Below are 17,548 nucleotides of genomic sequence, written 5' to 3'. Positions count from 1 at the left end.
TAAAATTATGGCATTTGCAGGCAAATGGATGAAATTGGAGAATATCATGCTAAGTGAGATAAGCCAATCTCAAAAAGCCAAAGGAGGAATGATATCGCTAATAAGTGGAGGATGACACATAATGGGGGGGAGGGAAGGGTTAGTGTTAGAGTTAGAGTTAGGGTTAGGGAGGGGGGCAAGTATGGAGGAAGGAAGTGCTATATAGAGGGAAAAGAGGGGTGGGAGGGGTGGGGGGAAGGGAAAAAAAAAACTTGGAATGGAACCACCATTTGACCCAGCTATCCCATTCCCTGGCCTATACCCAGAGGACTTAAATCAGCATACTACAGTGATGCTGCCACATCAATGTTCATAGCAGCTCAATTCACAATAGCAACACTATGGAACAAACCTAGATGCTCTTCAACAGATGAATGGATAAAGAAAATGTGGTACATATACACAATGGAATATTACTCAGCTTTAAAGAAAAATGAAATTATGGCATTTGCAGGTAAATGAATGGAACTGGAGAAGATCATGCTAAGTGAAATAAGCCAATCCCAAATAACCAAAAGTCAAATGTTTTCTCTGATAAGCAGATGCTAATACATAATGGGTAGGGAAGAATGAAGGAACTTTGGATATTACAGAGGGGAGGGAGAAGAGGAGTAGGGCAGATGGGGATGGGAAGGATGGTAGATTGAGATAGACATTATTACCCTATATACATGTATGAAAAAAATCTTTAAAAAATTAAAAATTAAAAAAAATTACCTCTGAACCTTATAATGCTCAAAACATTTAAAATGTATCATGATTTACATGAAGATAACATATTTCAGAATACTGAACTTCCCTTTGTCAGTCTGTAAAAATAATAAAACTGCAACTATTCTAAAGTTTTTGAGTTAAATCTCATTAATTTTGCCAACAGAATTAATCTATGCCCCAGTTTAATCATTTCTGTGGATTTATCTATTTATTACAAGAAGTACCTTATAGAATAATACAATTAATATAATTAATACAAACAATAAATACAATATAAAAACGATACCTACTGATCTCTAAGTGTCTAAGCCTTACTGCATAGATGAAGTTTAAGGTTTAAATGAGGCAGAGAAATGAAAAAAAAAATACTAGGGATACTATGAGGCTGTATGCACATTCTTCAAATCATATAAACAACCTACACACACACACACACCCAGTGGCAAGTGGGATGGGTTTATTAAAAAAGCAGATAATGATTAAGTGGATAATGATATAATATTGAGTAGGGAAGATCTTTCTTACATTGGAAAATCAAAATGGTTTATTAATTTAGCTACTATTCTGAGAAACTACTTTATAATTCTTTTCCAAACTAATACATTGTAGGAAGTATTTGCAATTTATAGATGATAATAAATTAACATAAAATATCATTAATAACCTCTCAGAAACATTAATAGAATCAACAAAATGGAAAAATATAATCAAGAAACATAAAATACATCCTTTCCAAAAATTTACAAAGGCAAATTTTAAAAACAAGATATGTGTGCAAATTTGTAAAAATGTATACCTTGATTTTAACATCTTCATTATATTGATTTATCTGCATATGTAATATCTGTATATTTCAAGAAAATTTTTCTCTCATCAAATTTGCAAATTTCAAGAGACAGATGATATCCATCTTGTACAGATCACATGATGTACTGACATAATATTATCAGAAAACACTTTGGCCACATGTTTGACTTAGTGTGTGGACCTGCAACTGTTTCAATTAGGTGAAAAAAATCAGTAATTACAAGGACCACTAGTTTTAAATGTAGTTCAAAACTCATCAAGCCTCTCAGCTTCATTATTCTCTCTGTGCAAGGGAATTAAGTAAATCTAGCACAACAATAAGTTGCAAAGTAATCCCAACCTGTAGCTCTCAATTACAAATTGCATGCACAACTTCTAAAAGCACATTCCTTTATCCTTCCAAATGTTGCTTAGACAAACAATTGTCTAAGCAGTATTTTGTATTATGTTCTGCCGACCTCCTTCACTGTATATTTGCATTTTGAAATTGTGTACTTGTGAACCCAGAAAGAAAATGAAAATAAAATATCAAACCAGCAGGACAACAAAAACAAAAGTACCTTATACATTTACTGAAAAGGAAGACAGTGCTCCAGATGACTTGGGCTGTGGGTGCTTCTTCATGCTGAGATCTAGACAAGTTTAAGCTATCATCCATGTGGCCTTCATGGTGCATAACAGCCTGTAAGAAAGCAGAAGTGATGCCATTATTCCCAAAGTCCCCTTCCCAAGCCAGCATGAAGATGATGTGACTCTGAAATTGCTAGGCAATAACAGCAAACATAATCAAAAGGCAGGTGGAGGCATCCCAATGCAGTCATGTTCAGATTGAGTAACACACACAGGTCCCTGTACAAACTAGCCTGAAATATATTCATTCAGTTATTGTTTTACAGAATATTTCAAGAAATATTGAGTTGAATAAAATAAACAGCTGGGAATTTCCACATATCTATATGCAATGAATGATCTCTGGCCTCAGCAAACTGTGAACAAGCTACAAAGGGGAGATTACACATTGTATCCCACACCTGCATTACCGCAGGATACACAGCCATTCCCAAGAGGCAGGCTGATCACCAGCACTGAGCAATGCTTCCAAAGCCTCAAAGCTCAAAATCAAATATTTTTATTAGCTGTTCTGTTAGGCTCTAGGTTTTGAACTTTCTCTGAAAAGATAACATTAGGAAAGGTAAATGCATAAATCTTAAGTGTACAGCTCAATGAATTTTACAGAATTAAACATGTAATCAACATCCAAGCAGGAAGGAAAACATCCTGGCAATTAAAAGGCCAGCCCCATACCCTGAGCTCCCTCCTGCCCTACCATCAGAGCACTTGCCATTTTCCAGACTTTACAGCATGACTCAGTCATGCACTGTGTGTGTGAGTAGAATCACATAGCATGTGCTTCTGAGAGTTTGCCCTCCTCCAGGGGACACTTCCAGAAAAGTAGGTCAGTACACCTGATTAAGCACAGGAACCGAAATTAGTGACTGCAACTAAAATTACATACAACCTAGAAAGCAAGTAAAGAGAACTTCCAACCAAACTCAATGATACAAAGACAATTTGCAGTCAAAGGCAAGATTACAGCCAAGCACAATGGTGCAGACCTGTAATCCTTGGGAAGTTGAAGGAGGAAAATGCTTGTTGGAGGGCAGTGTCAGCAACTTAATGAGACCTTTTCTCAAAATGAAATGAAAAAAGAACTAGGGATGGAGGTCTGTTTTAGAGCATTTGCCTAGCATGTGCCAGGTTTGGGATTTGATCCCTAGCAACACACACACACACACACACGCACGCGCGCGCGTGCGCACGCACATACACACACATACAAAGACAAGATTATACCCTTCCATACCTTCATTAAGAAGGAATGACCAAAATGATAGAACTCATTGCTCATTTTAAGACGTTTAATGAAAAGAAAACTGAATAAGGAGAAAACTGGAATTAATGAAGATAAAAGGGAAAATTAATGATGTAGAAATAAAGCACTAGAAAGGAAGAATAAACACAAAATTTGACTCTTTGAGAAGTTAAATAAAATAGAAAGCAAAACTAGAGAAGATGAGAAATTAATAATGTAATATTGTGTGCAATTCTACAGCAGGAAAAAATAAAGAAAAGATGATGACTGGGTATTCCAGAGGAAAAAGATGGATTCACAGCAAATTAAGAATAATCAATGCCCTAAGCATGAGCCATCTGATATGATGCCATATCAGCTTCCATAATCAGAGGTGCCTGAGTGGACACCACAGAGGGAACTAGACAGTAAAGAGAATTAGAATTCTAACTCTAAAAATGACAGAACATTAGGCCAGAGAGTCAGAGAAGAATGTGTCAAACATGACTGCTTTGAGCAAAATATATTAATAGCTACCAAATATTCATAGTTCTTCATTCAGGATGTTTATTTCTAGGAATCCATCCTAATGAAATAAAAATGTGCATAAAATTTATGCCCCAGAATTTCAGTGCAATTGTGGTGTTTCTCTAAGTGATTTTGATATTATAAAAGAAATATATCCATCACAATGGGCAAAATAATAAGGGGTTTACTTTGTTGAAGTTAAACAACAAAAAAGTCTCCCTATTCAAGAATTCTTATTCAGCATCTCTTTTGATCCATCTCAACTATTTGAAGTTAAAAGACGATACATCTCTCCACAGCTGCCATATAAGCATGTACCAACATGTAGAAGGATTTCTTTTCTATTAAATTTAGATTTGAAACACCCATATATTGCACTACAACTTGCTTTCATTCTACAATATTTTCATGGATATCTTTCCATATCAATGAATGACACCTAATAACATTTAATGTTATAACATAATTTTGTTAAACATCTGAGTATTTTCTACCTTTGGATTATGACAAAGAATGGTAAAATTAATCTTCCCATGCATTTCTTCCTACATGTTTTAGTTTATTTCTGTAACATAAAACCCATTTCTCATTTTTAAAAAAATAGACTACTCTATCAAAGGCTATCTAGAGCAAGAATATTTTGAAGTGTGTTAATATACCCTTCTCTTTTGTATTTGTGTTTGTGTTTATAAAACTTGGCTCCTGTTTTTCCAAAGATATCCATTTTCATCAGGGAGGATTCAGATTATCATAGCGGGGGAAAAATGAAGAAAGAAAGATGCTTTCAGCTTTTAACAACAAAAGTAGAAATTTGGGAGGCCACAGTTGAACAGTATTTTCAGGCAGCAGCTGAGAGTTCATGGAGAGGTGGAGTGGCACTTCAGTTGTTTGACACCCTGAGAGGACAAAGACACACCTCTGTGCTCCCATGACAGTCCTTTCATCCTGAGATGAATGAGTGAACCAGCCAGTCCAGAAGTCCAGGCTGGGGACTATGGACTGGTTTTCTAACCCCACCCTGGCTGGGTGCATGGGGGTAGAGTTAACTGTGTATTCACTGACTCTCTGTGGGTTAGATATAATCTTTCTGGACTGGGGTGCTATCAGAAAAAATTAGCAAATTCCCACCACTCTTAGTTTGAGGAACAAGGGCCCAGGGGTGCAGATTTCCTAGCAATATCAACTGTGCTTTCCTAATACAAAGACAAGGGGCCCCACACTCCTGTCTACCTCCGATCTACTGAAGCACCCACTGGAGAGTGCCTGAATGGCCTGCAGGGAAAGCACAGATGCATATCCCTTCTGGAGCTACCCACTGAACTCCACCAGCTTCATTCTGGAAAATACTTATATGTGCCATCTTTTCTAGAGGCTTCCAGTGAACTCAGAATAAAAGGCATCTTCTGGCATCCTGAGGGCTCCAGAGCAGGAAAAGAGAAAGGCACCAAAGGGAAGGGCAAGTGGACTGACATCTTTTCAGAGTTACTTCTGGTCTCCCCACAACTTACTGAGCTCTTAGTGTTACTTATGAGAGTTAACATATAGGTAACAACACATGTAAGTCTATAAATGACTTATATGAATCATAGAAACAAACTATGTGTACAATAAAGGATAATAAATTGTACAGCATATTTATACATTTAAATAGAATGAGGCCATCAGAAACATAATACAGAAAAATACCAATTATACAATTTCAAATGAACAAAGTAGGATATACAACTATATGTAGATTTTATAAGTGTGCATGAATTCAAAGTGAAAAACACCAATATTTCCATAATTATAGATTTCTTAGTGCAATGAACTTTTCTGTACTTTCTAACATAAACTTGCATTGCTTTCAAAATTAGAACAAATGAAATAGTATTAAAAGACTAATATGTATGTTGGATTTAAGCAATCATAAATGTCCATGTCCTTGATTGTTACAGTTATTAACATGACACTTTCTTGTAAGTTTAATATTAACATGAAATGTATTATGAAGAGTTTAGTGAAATGACTTTTCCTAATCAGAAAAATTAATGTTTTCTTTTGTCTGGACTCATAGGAGACCTTTGCACCACACAGATTAATGTACAAATAAAATGGGCAGTGCCATCTACAAACAAGTGCAAACACAAGTTCCATGGAAAAGCCCCAAGTTTCAACAAATATTTAGATTTTTTTCTATCAACCCTATGCCATTAAAAGATAGAATTTTAAAATCAATAAAATAAAATTAATTAAACTTGGAAAAAACTTGTATTTATTTATTCTTACAAAATACTTAGTAAAAGATTACCTAAAATGCAGATCTCCACAAAGAGGGCAAATATAAATATAATATCTAATGCAAAATCTTACAAGAAACATTTCAGGAACTAGAAAGACTCCTACTAACCCAAACTTGACTTAATTTGTCAAACACAGGACCTTTGTCTTTTCCTCATCTTGTAACTCTACTATCATAGATGCAACTTGAATTCAGGAATAATTCAAAACATGGGGAAGGAGAATGAAATCCTGAGTTTCCTAGTAGTGCAACAGAAGCAAGTTAAAAAGGCAGGTGGAGGAGCTGAACAGCATTTTGAAGGTGCCTGTGCCCAGATGGGCACAAACAAATCTCAGAAATATAAAGGCAAATCCTTAGTTATAATAGGAGCATGAAGTTTTATCCAAGACAGAAGCTAACCAGCAGTCCAATACCATTCCTATCATTATGCCAAATTCCACCACTTTCATTGCAGACATAAACATGCAATTACCATAAAACAATACAAAGGCACTAAGAAAGGCCTTCATAGAAAATTAGAGAAATAATGTACATTAGAGAAAAATTCTACTATGCTTCATCTTCATGTTATATAATGTGAGAAGGATTGTGATAACTGTCATTGCAGATGCCTGGAAACCAGGAAGGAGCCTGATGGGTGTGTGGTATGCAAGTAACCAAAGAACTATACACACAGAGAAACTTCTGGGTAAGTTTCAGCAGTTCAGGAAATTGCTGTAACAGAGAATAATGGATGGAAGATCAACTGAGAACTTAGAAACACATGTAAAACCTGTCAGCCTTCATCCTTTCTGCATTTCCAACATCAAAGAAAATGTGAAATTTACAGGTAATCTAAAATTTTATTTTCCTTCTTACCTTGGATGATCAGAAGGTAAATAGTTGATTTTATATCTGGCTTTCCTTGTCCATGAGTAGAAGGCTTTTGTCTTCCATGAATCTTCAGTATTTTCAAGTTGTGATGTGGCATAGTCAGACAGCTGGCCCCATCTTATGTGGCTCCCCCTCCACCTAAGAAAGCAATGAGAACTTGGTCCAACAGCATCACAGGAGCAGCAGAAATTACAACGTGTGGGTTGTACTATACTTGATACAAATGTACACATAAATAATTAAGCTGCCATCTTAATAACACACAAGGAAAAGGAAATACACCTATATACTTAAGGTGCCTTTCCCTAAATTTTCTGAAAAATTATAAAATTTTGTAAAAATTGAGTTTAATTTCTTTGCTCTAACATGTCTCTTCCTTTTCCACTGGATGAAAAAAAACTGTATGTTCAGAGAAGAGGATTCTGGGGATGAAGATTAGCAAGGGTGTCTGTGTGATTTCTGGAGGTTAGTACATCAGATTTTTGTCAAAGTGAGTTGGAGGAGGACAGCACCTTATCTTTCTTAGGTGGGTGGGACTGGAAAGGAAAACCTGGTCTGAGTAAGTGGTGGGTGGAGGAGCTCAGGAACTCTCAGGAAGCCATGATGAAAGTGGTGTGAAAGGAGCTTTGCCTATAGTTTAAGTGGGCCCAGGTCCTTCCAACACCAAATCCCACACTGGCGCAAAGACAGTGAGTTCCTGGTGACAATCCAAGGGCACACTCCCAGGATACTGAATCAAGAGATGTGGGGGATGTGGAGGCACCCAGCAGCAGGAAACCCTGTTTCTCCCTCTCTGGACATAACCTTTATACTTTATGAAAATCAAGAGAGAGCATAAAAGATGACAGCAGCAGCCAGGCAAACTTTTGAACCTGCAAGAGGTAGAAGAGGAAAAGGAGAAGGTGATTTGAGCCAACTTTCAAAGGACAATTCAAGCAGAGATCTTCCCACTCATACAAAGAAAAAATATAGACAGACTACTCAAGATATCCCTAAAGAAGTTCCTAACCTGACTTCAGGAGGGAGTTGGAAGAAAGAGAGAGAGCTGCAGCAAGGGAAAAAAACAGGGATCACCCATGCTTGGAACATATAACCTTGTCTTGAGAGTCAAAGAAGCCTTCATTAGCCCAGATTCCTGCTGCCAAACTCGATGCAGATGATCCTCTAACAGATGAGGAAGATGAAGATTTTGAAGAGGAGGGTGATGATGATGATACTGCAGATCTTGCAGAACTGGAAAACAGTTTTTTTTTAAAAGGGCAGAGGAGCAGGCCAGGAAGGAACAAAGACAAAAAGCTGAAGAGAAAATATATATGAAGAACATTCTGAGTAGAAACCCTCTTCCTAATCTCACTAGTCCATCCCAGCTTCAGATCAACTTCAAAGTTAAAAGAAGGTGGGCTGTTGATGTTGGGTTCAAGAACTGCTCAAGAGTTCCTGCTGTGATTGTTCTCCCTGATGCATCTGATTGTCCACCTGTAGGACTGGGTGCGGGCAGTCAGATGGCACTACCTTTCCCGGTCTGACCTTGTTGGGGAGTGCCCCCTTCCCTTGCTGCTGGTCGAGAAAAGCAAGTGGGCTAAAGTCCCCAACATCTGGCACCCAACATGGGGACCCTGAAGGCTGATCTGCAGTCAAAGCAAAGAGGCAGCTTCAAAACCGAAAGTACAGGGCCAAGTGAGTTCTAAGTCTGCCAGCATATCGATGCCTTTTTTGAGTGCCACTGCAAGGCACCTGTCATCTGCCATTTGCTGCCTCTCACCTGTCCATCACCTGCCTTACACCTATCCATCACCCAAAGCACGAGGTTCACATCCCTATCGTCTGACAACAGTCAGCAAACTGATCGCCAACCGCCAGTGGAGCACCACCTGCCTGCTGTTGCCTGGAAGTTCACTGTTACAGTAACTACAAGTTTGATTACACGTGGCTACTGCCATTTTGAGACAACAGCCTGGCCCCATAGGTCCCCTGCCCAGACTGACTGAGCCCCATCTCCAGGATCCCTCAGCACGACCAATCACTCCCTGCCTCTGGGGCCCTCACATCGACTGACTGCTCCCTGCCACCAGGACCCCCAGACCAACTGATTGCACCCTATCACCGGAACCACAGACCAACGGATTGCATCTGGCCTCCAGGATCCCTCAACCAGACCAAACACACCCGACCTCCAGGACCCCTGCCTGACCAACCACACCCTGCTTCCAGGACCTCCAGCTGACCACATCCACACCCTGAGCTGCAGCTCCCTGTTTGCCAACACATTTGGAAGCCAGAGCAGCCATGTTGGGTTATCCTGGAAGCCGGAGCCTGATCTTTAGGTGGGGCAAATCCCATCCTGAAATGCCTGCTGGAGACATGAAGCTCATTGTCAGGTACCTTTCATGCATCAGGCTACTGAAGACTGGGAAGTTTCATTACTATATGACTGTTACACTGTAGATTTTCTATTTCCTCCTTATTTAAAATTTTTAAGTTTTTATTTCTTTACTTTTCTGGCTCTCTTTTCCTTTTGTTCACATGTTCCCTCAGAGTCTCTTTTTCGCTTTTCTGCATGCTAACATCCAACTTCTTTTGATTACACTCTCACCCTTTCTATTACCTAGAACTTCTGTATATTCTTTTCTTATCCCATTAACAGCCACATTCTACATCCCTCTGCATCCTCTTTGTCCTCCATCAGAAATTGCAGACCTTATTGCAAATCAGTTTGTTTTATTGAAGGTAATATTTGAACTCATTCTGTTTACTATGACAATTTTGTTATTGTCCTCATAGGGGCTATTTGGTCTAGGATTGCATAGTGACTGAATTGGGCACTGCTAATATTGATCTCCCTTTAAAGAAAGGGTTTTGGGAACCTATAGGGCCACTATAAGCCTGTAGAGGGAAATCTGAAATACCCCAGATCTGCACTGCTAGAGGGGAAGATATATGAACAACATGAGAAAAACAAGGGAAGAAAATGATCCAAAGAAACCTAGATTCTATAGTAATAGAATCCAATGACAGTGTGTTAGAAGAAATGTCAGAAAAGTATTTCAGATTATACATGATTAAGATGATTCTTGAAGCAAAGGATGAGATAAAAGAGCAAATGCAGGCAATAAATGATAATACCAATAAGCTGAAGAGCAACTGCAGAAAGCAAAATATCATTTTAACAAAGAGATAGAGATTCTCAAAAAAAAAAAAAATAAAACCAAATGGAAATACTTGAAATGAAGGAAACTATAAACCAAATTAAAAAACTCAATGGAAAGCATCACCAAAAGACTAGACCACTTGGAAGACAAAACCTGAGACAATGAAGACAAAATATTTAATCTTGAAAATGAAATTCACAAAACAGAGAAGATGGTAAGAAATCATGAACAGAATCTCCAAGAACTATGGGACATCATGAAAAGACCAAATTTAAGAATTATTGAGATTGAGGAAGACACAGAGAAACAAACCAAAGGAAAGAACAACTTATTCAATGAAATACTTTCAGAAAATTTCCCAAACCTGAAGAATGAAATGGAAAATCAAATATAAGAGGCTTACAGAACACCAAATGTACAGAATCACAACAGATCCACACCAAGGCACATTATAATGAAAATGCCTTACATTTAAAATAAGGATAGGATTTTGAAGGCTGTGAGAGAAAAGCATCAGATTACATATAGGGGGAAACCAATATGGACAGCAGCAGACTTCTCAACTCAGACTCTAAAAGCTAGAAGGGCCTGGAACAACATATTTCAAGCTCTGAAAGAACATGGTTGCCAACCAAGAATCCTATACCCAGCAAAACTAACTTTCAGATTTGAAGATGAAATAAAAGCCTTCCATGATAAACAAAAGTTAAAAGAATTTAAAAATAGAAAGCCTGTGCTACAGAATGTTCTCAACAAAGTATTCTATGAGGAGGAAATTAAAAACAACAATGTAGGTCAGTAAAGGCAGAAACTACCTTAGAGAAAAACCACTCAAAGGAGAAACAAAGCCAACTTAAAAACCAAAAATAAGCCAAATGATTGGGAATACAAATCATATCTCAATGATAACCCTGAACGTTAATGGACTAAACTCATAAATCAAAAGACATAAACTGACAGAAAGGATTAAAAAGAAAGACCCAACTATATGCTGCCTGCAAGAGACTGATCTCATAGAAAAAGACATCCACAAACTAAAGGTGAAAGGATGGGAAAAAACCTACCATGAACATGGACTCAGTAAAAAAGCACGGGTTTCCATCCTTATATCAGATAAAGTGGACTTCAAACCAAAGTTAGTCAGAAGGGATAAAGTAGGACATTTTACCTGCTTAAGGGAACCATAAATCAGGAAGACATAAAGATAGTAAATATTTATGCCCCAAACAATGGTGCTTTCCTGTAAATCACACAAATTCTTCTCAATTTCTGGAATCACATAGGCCACAACACAATAATTCTGGGTGACTTTAATGCACCACTGTCACCACTAGATAGATCTTCCAAACAAAAACCAACCAAAGAAACCATAGAACTCAATAACGCAATCAATAACCTAGACTTAATAGACATATATAGAATATTCCATCCATCAATGAGCAGATCCACTTTCTTCTCAGCAGCACATGGATATTCTCAAAAACAGACCATATGTTATGCCACAAAGCAGCACTTAGGAAATGCAAAAATATAGAGATACTGCCTTGTGTTCTATCAGATCATAATGGAATAAAACTAGAAATCAATGACAAAATAAAAACCAGAAATTACTCCAACACTTAGAGACTAAATAATATGCTATTGAATGAAACATGGATAACAGAAAACATCAGGCAGGAGATCAAAAAAATTCTTAGAGGTCAATGAGAACGATGATACAACATATGAAAATCTCTGGGACACTATGAAAACAGTACTAAGGGGAAAATTCATTGCATGGAGTGCATCCCAGAAAAGAATGAAAAGTCAACAACTAAATGACCTAACATTACAGCTCAAAGCCCTAGGAAAAGAAAAACAGAATAACAGCAAAAGTAGTAGAAGACAGGAAATAATTAAAATCAGAGCTGAAATCAATGAAATTGAAACAAAAGAAACAATTCAAACAATTGACAAAACAAAAAGTTGGTTCTTTGAAAAAGTAAACAAAATAGACAAACCCTTAGACACACTAACAGAGGAGAGAGAAAACTCAAATTACAAAATTTGTGATGAAAAAGGAAATGTCATGACAGACACCACTGAGATACATAACATAATGCGAAGTTACTTCGAAAATCTGTATTCCAACAAAATAGAATCTACCGAAGACACTGACAAATGTCTAGAGACATATGCTCCTCCCAAACTGAACCAGGACATACACAATTTAAACAAATCAATATCAAGCAAAAAAATAGAAGAAGCCATTAAAAACTTTCTATCCAAGAAAACCCCAGGACCAGACACATTCTCAGCCGAATTCTAAAAGACCTTCAAAGAAGATCTCATTCCAATACTTCTCAAAGTATTCCAGGAAATAGAAAAGGAGGGTACCCTACCAAACTCATTCTATAAATCTAATATCACCATCATACCCAAACCAGGAAAAGACACATCAAGGAAAGAAAATTTTAGACCAATATCCTTGATGAATATAGATGTAAAGATCCTTAACAAAAGATTGGCAAACCATATCCAAAAACATATTAAGAAAATTGTGCACCACAATCAAGCGGGGTTCAACCCTGGAATGCAAGAATGGTTTAATATCCATAAATCAATAAACATAATCCATCATGTGAATACACTTAAGGATAAGAATCATATGGTTATTTCAATTGATGCAGACAAAGTACTCGACAAAATACAATGTCCATTCATGCTCAAAACACTACAAAAAATAGGGATAGTAGGAACATACCTGAACATTGCAAAGGCTTTTTATGCTAAGCCCATGGCCAACATCATTCTTAATGGAGAAAAACTGAAAGCATTCCCTTTCAAAATGGGATCAAGACAGGGATGTCCTCTTTCACCACTTCTATTCAACAATGTCCTTGAAACTCTAGCCAGAGCAATTAGGCAGACTAAAGAAATTAAAGGGATATGAATAGGAAAAGTGGAACTTAAGCTGTCACTATTTGCTGATGACATGATTCTATATTTAGGGGATTCAAAAAACTCCTCCAGAAAACTTCTAGACCTCATCAATGAATTCAGAAAAATAGCAGGCTGTAAAATCATGCATAAATCTAAAGCATTTTTATATGCAAGTGATGAAACATCTGAAAAAGAAATGAGGAAAACAACTCCATTTGCAATAGCCTCAAAAAAATAAAATACTTAGGAATAAATCTAATAAAGGAGGTAAAAGATCTCTACATGAAAACTACAAAACATTGAAGAAAGAAATTGAGGAAGACCTCAGAAGATGGAAAGATCTCCCATGTTCTTGGATAGGCAGAATTAATATTGTCAAAATGGCCATACTATCAAAAGTGCTATATAGATTCAATGCAATTCCAATTAAAATCCCAATGATGTACCTTACAGAAATAGAGCAAGCAATCATGAAATTCATCTGGAAGAATAAGAAACCCAGAATAGCTAAAGCAATCCTTATCAGAAAGAATGAAACAGGGGTGTCGCAATACCACAACTTCAACTATACTACAAAGCAATAGTAACAAAAACGGCATGGTATTGGCACCAAAATAGACAGGTAGATCAATGGTACAGAATAGAGCACATGGACACAAACCCAAATAAATACAATTTTCTCATACTAGACAAAGGTTCCAAAAATATGCAATGGAGACAAGATAGCCTCTTCAACAAATGGTGCTGGGAAAACTGGAAATCCATATGCAACAGAATGAAACTAAATCCCTATCTCTCACCCTGCTCAAAACTCAACTCAAAATGGATCAAGGACCTCAGAACCACACCAGAGACCCTGCATCTTATAGAAGAAAAAGTAGGTCCAAACCTTCAACTTGTTGGCTTAGGATCAGACTTCCTTAACAGGACTCCCATAGCACAAGAAATAAAAGCTAGAATCAACCACTGGGATAGATTCAAACTAAAAAGCTTTCTCTCAGCAAAGGAAACTATCAGCAATGCAAAGAGAGAGCCTATAAAGTGGGAGAAAATCTTTGCCACTAGTACTTCAGATAGAGTACTAACTTCCAGAATATATAAAGAACTCAAAAAACTCTACACCAAGAATACAAATAACCCAATCAACGAATGGGCTAAGGATATGAAAAGACATTTCACAGAAGATCTACAAGCAATCAACAAACATATGAAAAAATGTTCAACATCTTTAGTAATAAGAGAAATGCAAATCAAAACTACCCTGATTCCACCTTACTCCAATTAGAATGGCGACTATCAAGAACACAAGCAACAATAGGTATTGGAGAGGATGTGGGGACAAAGGTACACTCATACATTGCTGGTGGGGCTGCAAATTAGTGCAGCCACTCTGGAAAGCAGTGTGGACATTTCTTAGAAAACTTGGAATGGAACCACCATTTGACCCAGCTATCCCAGTCCTTGGCCTATACCCAAAGGACTTAAAATCAGCATACTACAGAGATTCAGCCACATCAATATTCATAGCTGATCAATTCACAATAGCCAGACTGTGGAACCAACCTAGATGCCCCTCAATTGATGAATGGATAAAGAAACTGTGGTATATATATATAAATATATATATATATATATACACGCACACACACACACACACACACACACACACACACACACACAATGGAATATTACTCAGCCATAAAGAATGATAAAATTATGGCATTTGCAGGCAAATGGATGAAATTGGAGAATATCATGTTAAGTGAGATAAGCCAATCTCAAAAAACCAAAGGACAAATGATCTCGCTGATAAGCAGATGATGACACATAATGGGGGGTGGTAGGGGGGCAAGAATGGAGGAAGGAGGGACTCTATAGAGGGAAAAGAGGGGTGGGTGGGGTGGGGGGAAGGAAAAAATAACAGAATGAATCAAACATCATTACCCTATATAAATGTATGATTACGCAAATTGTACGCTGTTACTCCATGTGCAAGCAGAGAAACAACATGTATCCCATTTGTTTATAATAAGAATAAATTAAATTAAAAAAAAGAACTGCTCAAAAGGTGTAGATGGCCAAAAGAAAGACAAAAGATTTATAAAGGATACCCTGCTATCTGAATTTCACAAACAGTTCATAGAAAAACATATTTAGTATTGTTTTGTGTGCTTAAAGACTGTAAAATGTTTAACAAAATGTATGCCCAACAAAATTTTACCTTTAAACTCAATAGTTATCAAGTTTTAATATTTAGGTGTATTTGTTCAACTACATATTCATATTCAATGAAACACTATTATTATCATTAATAATACTAAAAGAAAATCTTCTTAAATTTACAAATGAATAGAAAAAATATAATTGTATATAATCATTTTGTTGTAAAGAAGTATGTTGAGAAGGAAAAAATCTTCCAGTCAAAAAATATAATACCTTTTAAAATTCTATAATGAGAGGGTAACTGAAATGAGAAAGGGGAATCATTCACATAGGTTTTTTTTTTTTTTTCTTGTTTTTACTGTTAAACAAGATTCAGTGAAATATTTTTAAAATAAATTTAGGTGAGAATTAAATCACAACAGTATTTTCAATTGGATACTTTGAAAGGAGTGGTGGTACCATTTTAAAATGACACTCCTTTAGGATATTGACAGTTATCTTCCATGAATCTATCTAAATTAAACACAGAAAAATTCCTGTCCACCTTTCATGTTCAAAAGATGTACATGTTTACAAACTTACAATATGGAATATCTAACTGAAGCCTTGAAGACCTCTGAACTATTTTAATTATTTTGTACAATAATATTAGGTGATTACAACACACCCCACTCTCCAACAGATAGTCATCCACACAGAAACTTAGTAAAGACTCTTCAAACCTAAAAAGTATTTTTAAAAAGAAATTAACAGGCATCTATACAATATTTCATTCACCAATATTTGAAGATACTTTCTTCTCAGCTGCTCATGAAAGCTTCTCCAAAACAGACCGTGTTTTAGGTCACAAAGCAATATTTACCACACACACACACACACACACACACACACACACAAAAAAAAAAAAAAAAAAAAAAAAAAAAAAAAAAAAAAAACTATAGCTCATTACGACAAATAGAAATCTCATGCAGAAAGAGGTTCTGGAAACAAATTCTTCTCTCCTAGGAAAGGGGTACAGGAGAACAGGAGAAAGTGGTCTTTATTCTTCTGGACACTATCTTGTCTGGACAGAATAACTAGTCCCCTGCAGCCATTTCCCTGTGAGTTAACAGGTAGACTGACAGTCAGCCAAGGGGTGCACAGTGAGGGCCGGTGACTCTGGGTCCACTACCTCTGGATTGACAAACTGCCTTTGTAAGTTTCATGAATGTGACACCAAAAGGGAAGGAAGTCAAAGTGAAGAGTGTGGAGGACAACAAAGCAATGCTGAAAACCACCACAGCCACAAAAAAGAAGTCACCTCTCTTCCAGTGACTCTGCTGCAGCTCCAGAGGCAATGCTGACATCCACAGCATAGTCCTCAGAGAAGCAAGCTGGGCTACAAGGCTGCCATCAAGGTTACCCTGAACATTGAATCTGACATACAGAAGATAAAAGACAGCAACACACTGTGATCCTTGTGGATGAGAAGCCTAGTAAGCACCTGATCAAATGGGTTGGAGCTCTGACAGTGACAGGGCCAAGGTCCACACCTAGGTGTGGCTTGAAGGAGAGAAAGAGCCCTAAGTCCGTTAGCTCCTGACTGTGGTGCTTTGGATGTTGCCAAAAATGCTAGGATCATTTAAATTTAGTCTAGCTGGCTAGGTCTGAACACATTTTGTACCATAATACATATACACAAACTGCCTGTGTATGAGGAACTTAGAAACAATAGCCTCCCACTAGCCGCCAAAAGCAAACCAAGGGATCTACTGCCCAAAGTTGGGAGGTGCCATATTCACATTCAGGACTATCTGACTTTTTTTTTTTTAAGGATTTTGTTCTTGTGCTCTGTGTGTTGTGTGGTTGTGGTGCTAGAGATCAAATCACAGTCACACATGTGCTGGGCAAATGCTCTCCCACTGAGCTCCTTGTCCGGTCCCCTAGCTTGTTCTCTTGATGCACACATTCCATGGGGCCACAAAAGGTTTCATAGTCAACAATATGCAGAAGTATTTTGAGACAAAAAATGTTCTCTTTACTAGAAGAAAATAAAAGCTAAATACTCAAACATTAAGAAGTGACTAAACTGATTATCAGAAATTCTTGTAATGGAATGTTAAATCATGGACAAAATTCTATTAATAAAGGAATGTAGTAGTACATCAGATTTTATTAATAAAAATTAAATCCAACATAGTAAGTAGTTGACCCTACTTAGCAACAAAATACAAATATTCT

At 37.1% G+C, this 17,548-nt stretch overlaps 1 pseudogene across 1 annotated transcript; it reads left to right on the top strand.

Moving 5' to 3' along the window:
• Positions 1-7,935: 7,935 nt before the first annotated feature.
• LOC306641358 (spliceosome-associated protein CWC15 homolog) lies at positions 7,936-15,322 on the top strand (annotated as a pseudogene). The gene is made up of 2 exons: positions 7,936-8,515; positions 15,221-15,322. The product of its transcript is annotated as a spliceosome-associated protein CWC15 homolog (transcript).
• Positions 15,323-17,548: the final 2,226 nt, after the last annotated feature.

Source organism: Sciurus vulgaris, assembly GCF_902686455.1.
Source record: "Sciurus vulgaris genome assembly, chromosome: 12".
In the NCBI taxonomy this organism is placed as follows: domain Eukaryota; kingdom Metazoa; phylum Chordata; class Mammalia; order Rodentia; family Sciuridae; genus Sciurus; species Sciurus vulgaris.
The sequence above is the reverse complement of the archived record's forward strand: the minus strand, read 5'-3'. Positions and strand labels throughout refer to the sequence as shown.